Here is a 5125-nt window from a genome sequence, read left to right as displayed (position 1 = left end):
CCAGGGCACACTGCACTGGAAGCCCTCGTCCAGGCAACAGGAAGAACCCAAAGGAAATTAGTAGCAGAACAATTTTAATGACCCAACGCTCAAACTCCTGGGATTCCACATGCCAGATCCAGCCACCCGCCCCTAAAAGCCAAATAAAGAGGCGTGGTGAAGGCAGAGAAAGGAGGTTTATTACAGGGCTCAGGACATGCCTGGAAAGAGGCAGAGTAAGCACTCAGCTCATCTTAGCCATCTTTGGGGTACAGACATGAGCTCTAAGTTTAAATAGATAAAGAACTGGGGGCAGGGGACAAAGGTGTGCATAGTTAAACAGTTCAGTCACAGATGTGAACTGGTTGGTCATTATCTCAGTCCTTGTTCTGGGAGAGGTTCCGGAATTGTTATCTGGATTTATTGTCAACTGACAGGTGGTCCATCATGAGGAAGGTCTGCTGGGTGTAGTTTCTGTCTCTTGTCATGAAGATGTTATCTGTCTTTCCTGGAATCCAAGGTGATTATAAAGTGACTGGAAAGAGAATGACTTAGAGCAGAGACAGATACAAAATGAAGGCAGGGATGCCATGCTTTTCTCTGCTATTATTTAATAGCAAGTTCTCTCTCTTTCTCTCTCTCTCTTTTTTTTTTTTTTTTTTTTTTTTGTGGTACTGAGGCTTGAACTCAGAGCCTACACCTTGAGCTGCTCCACCAGCCCTTTTTTGTGATACGGTCTCACAAACTATTTGCCCAGGCTGGCTTCGAACCACAAGTCTCCTGATCTCTGCCTCCTGGCATGAGCCACCAACGCCTAGAAACTGCAAGTTCTCTTGAGGGGCTATTTCATCCTACCTTTTCCATGAGTACTAAGATAGCCAGATGTCATTTTCAATGGACATGGAATCCTTTCACCGCCAACAGTCTGCCCCTTTCCCTGCCTGACATACAAATTCTGATTTGAAAAACTAACTTTTTGTGTAAATTAAGAGGGTGGACTCATGCATTCTATATCCTTTTTCCAGAGAACAAGGGATAACAGCTCTCTACCCAAAATTAGGCTCCCTAAATGTACCTTAAGAGGTTTGGCTAACGGGGCATTGATGGCTCACACCAGTACCTGAGACCCTATCTCGAAAATACCTAACACATAAAAGGCTGGTGGAGTGGCTCAAGGTGTAGGCCCTGAGTTCAAATTTCAGTAGTGCAAAAAAAATTTTTTTAAATTAAATTCTACAAGTTAATATTCAATTTTAATTTTATAAAACAAATGCATTCAATCTGATATTTCATCATGATCTACTAAGTACAGAAGTTAAATTTCATACCTATAAAGTCCTACTTTTTTTTTTAAGATCAAATCTTGTAACAGGATCTTTATTGAAATGCTGTGTTAGGGCTGGGAGCATAGCTCAAGTGGTAGAGCAGCTGCCCAGCAAGTGCAAGAACCTGAGCTCAAACTCCAGTACTGCCCCCCCCAACCCCATACTATGTTAGCTTTCTGTCACTAACAAATGCCTAAGACGATCAGTCTATAAAAAATAAATAAATAAATAAAATGTTGCAGCCAATTACCGGTGGCTCGAACCTGTAATCCTAGCTACCCAGGCCGCATAGAGCAGGAGGATCACAGATGGAGGCCAACCCAGGCAAATAATTCAAGTGACGCTATTTGGAAAAAACCCATAACATAAAAGGGTTGGTGGAGTGGCTCAGGGTATAGGATTTGAGTTCAAATCCCAGTCCACAAAAAAAAAATAAGGCTGGCAGGTTCAATAGCCTGTTCCTGTAATACCAGTTACTTGGGAGGCAGAGTTTAGGAGGATGGAAGTTTAATGCCAGCATGGGCAAAAAAGTTGGCAAGATTCCCATCTTAAATCAAAGAGATGCCATGTGCCTGTCATCCCAGCTACTTGGAAAACCTTAATTAGATTTCAGTTTGAGGCCAGCCTGGGGCAAAAACATGAGACCTCACCTAAAAAATAACTAAAGTGAAAAAAGGCAAGGGGTGTGGCTCAAGTGGTAGAGCTCTTCCTAACGAGTGCAAGGCCCTGAGTCTAACCCCAGAACCCTCCTTGCACCCCCACCCCGCCAAATAAAAGGCTCATTTTGGCTTATAGTTTTGGAGCTTTCAGTCATGACTAGCTGCCCTGTTGCTTTGCCCTGTGTGGAGAGGCAGCACCTACATGTTGTATTACCATTCACTTCATGGCCGGGATGTGGAAGAGAGCAAGAAGAATGGGCTAGGGTCTCAGTGTCCCCTTCAAGGACACATACCCAGTCACTGGAAGACCTCCTACCAGGTTCCACCGTTTAAAGGTTTTACCACCACCTCCCGATAGTGCCATGGACTGGTGATCAAGTCTTTCACATGGGCCTCAAGGGATACTTACTCAAACCACAGCAAATGCCATTCGTATTAACCATGGGAAGTTGTCCCCTCTGGACTAGCTAGTGCTAAACTGACCAAGTCCTCAGTCCTCTTCATTTCATATTTCTGTATAACGATATTTGCCCAGAATCATTTTAGTTCCATAGTAAGCTTTAAAATAGTCTGAGTTAGTAACTGCATCTGTCAAGGTTTGGTCAGGAAAACAAACCAGTAAGAATACTTACTTGTAAGTTGAGGCAGTTGTGACGGCTTCCATTTGGCCTTTCCTGCTATAGTAGCCCTCAGTCCAAGAGTTAATGGCTGGGCATTTCCATGCCAACTGTGTCAGACCTGGAGAGTAACCAAGGACAGCTCAAGATTCTGATAAGTATGCTGAGAAGTGGACCAAAGCCAACCTCCAATGGCCACCTGACCTGGGTACTCTAGGAAAGAACACCAGTTTGGGGATGGTCAGAAGGGAGATTTACAAGGTCCATTTCTTTTTTAATTGGGGTTTGAACTCAGGGCCTCATCTTGAGCTGTGGGGAGTGGAGTATGAGAAGCCTATGAGAACTTGTCATAAACACAGTTGTGCTCAATGATCTACAGGCTGAGTTTGGCATGGCCATGGCCCAGCGGCAGAAGAGAGTGAGAAGGCCAAATGCAGCACAGCTGCTTTTCCCAAGTTGTTTACATTCAGAGAAGTAGGAATGCAGGTTTCTCTCATTACAATGTCCCCCCCCGCCCCCCAGAACTGTTGAAGGAGGACAGCAGGGTTTTTGATGGGAGCTTTTTTGATGGGGGATGGATTGATTGGTTGGTGGCTTGTGAGGGGACTACCACTGAATGCTGCTGCTGCTGCTGTGGCTGAGTTATGCTAGAGATTAGAGGAAACATGGGACAGTGCAAGTCTGAGCACAGATACTTTAAGAAAGCTAAAGAGAGAACATGGGACAGTGCAAGTCTGAGGGCCAAGGCTTTAAGAGAGATTAAACATGAGAGAAAGCGAGTGTAAGGAAAGAGACTATGCAACCATGAAGAAGAACGAAATGTTATCATTCGCTGGTAAATGGATGGAATTGGAGAACATCATTCTGAATGAGGTTAGCCTGGCCCAAAAGACCAAAAATCATATGTTCTCTCTCATATGTGGACATTAGATCAAGGGCAAACACAACAAGGGGACTGGACTATGAGCACATGATAAAAGCAAGAGCACATAAGGGAGGTGTGAGGATAGGTAAAACACCTAAAAAATTAGCTAGCATTTGTTGCTCTTAACGCAGAGAAACTAAAGCAGATACCTTAAAAGCAACTGAGGCCAATAGGAAAAGGGGACCAGGAACTAGAGAAAAGGTGAGATCAAAAAGAATTAACCTAGAAGGTAACACACACGCACAGGAAATTAATGTGAGTCAACTCCCTGTATAGCTATCCTTAACTAACAAAAACCCTTGTTCCTTCCTATTATTGCTTATACTCTCTCTACAACAAAATTAGAAATAAGGGTAAAATAGTTTCTGCTGGGTATTGAGGGGGTGGGGAGGAGAGGGAGGGGGCGGAGTGGGTGGTAAGGGAGGGGGTGGGGGCAGGGGGGAGAAATGACCCAAGCCTTGTATGCAGATATGAATAATAAAACAATAAAAAAAAGATAAAAGAGGTTTATATTTTGCATATTCTCTTAGTGAAAAAAAGAAAGGTTTTAAAGGCTGGCCTTAAAGAACAGAGAAGAAAAGAAGCAACGAGGCTGTTGTGTGTCTCCCTCTGAGTGCTCAGCACACCTGGACCCAATTTTATGCATGACTGTTTTCTATCCTTTGTCTTTTCTGCATTTCCAGTCACCCCCAGTTAGGCCGGTTAGGTTCAGTAGTAACAGAAGCAAGAGAAAGCTTGCTCCATTGAGCCACTCCACCAGCCCTTTTTTGTGAAGGGTTTATTTGCGATAGGGTCTCTTGAACTGTTTGCCCAGGACTGGTTTTGCAATCTTCCTGATCTCTGCCTCCTGAGTAGCTAGGATTATATGTGTGAGCTACCTGTGCCCAGCTACAAGGTCCATTTAAAAAAAATTTTTTTTACAAGGTCCATTTTTGACTGGGAGGTGAGGGTTCTTCCTCAGAAAACCTGGTTTCTGCTTTGTTCCAGGAGTTCTAAGTGTGTGAACTGGCTCAAGTCTGGGGGTTGGTTAAAAGATCAACACTCTAGGTGGGTGCTGGTGGCTCACGCCAGAAATCCTAGCTTCCTGGGAGGCTAAGATTGAGAGGATCGGGGTTCAAGGCCAGCCTTAGCAAATAGTTCATCTTTAAAATAACCAGAGCAAAGTGGACTGGAGGTGTGGCTCAAGCAGTAGAGCACCTGCTTTGCAAGAACAAAGCCCTAAATTCAAACCCCAGTCCCACCAAAAAAAGAAAAAAAAAAGAAAGAAAAGATCAAGACTATGTCTATTAAGTCAGACTTCTGCTTGTCCAGCCTTGAGCTTTCCTGCATCTTCAAGTCACACAAAGAAAAATGATATTAAGTTGCTGTACTGAAGAGAGATTCCAGAGTGCTGCCCATCTAGTTCTGATGTAGGGACACATGAGGGATTAGCCAGCCCCAACCCTCTTGGCAGGTTAGCCCTTTCTGTTGCTACTTTGGTTTTGCCAATCACCTTGTCTCTGGCAATTAAATTCTGAAGCTCCATCCTTGGCTCCCAGGGGCCTCTGATATCAACCCACATCCTTTGGTTCCAGGTTTCAGCGAATGATCAAGCAAACTGTAAAGCAACTCTATTTTGTG

At 44.1% G+C, this 5125-nt stretch overlaps 1 long non-coding RNA gene across 1 annotated transcript; it reads right to left on the bottom strand.

Annotated features, from left to right (window-relative positions):
* Positions 1 to 296: 296 nt before the first annotated feature.
* LOC141417816 (uncharacterized) lies at positions 297 to 2703 on the bottom strand. Its single transcript, XR_012442425.1, has 3 exons — positions 2596 to 2703; positions 2373 to 2476; positions 297 to 487 (listed from the first exon to the last, which is right to left on the bottom strand). It is a non-coding gene; the product is annotated as an uncharacterized lncRNA (long non-coding RNA).
* Positions 2704 to 5125: the final 2422 nt, after the last annotated feature.

This window comes from Castor canadensis, chromosome 16 (genome assembly GCF_047511655.1).
Source record: "Castor canadensis chromosome 16, mCasCan1.hap1v2, whole genome shotgun sequence".
In the NCBI taxonomy this organism is placed as follows: Eukaryota; Metazoa; Chordata; class Mammalia; order Rodentia; family Castoridae; genus Castor; species Castor canadensis.
The sequence above is the reverse complement of the archived record's forward strand: the minus strand, read 5'-3'. Positions and strand labels throughout refer to the sequence as shown.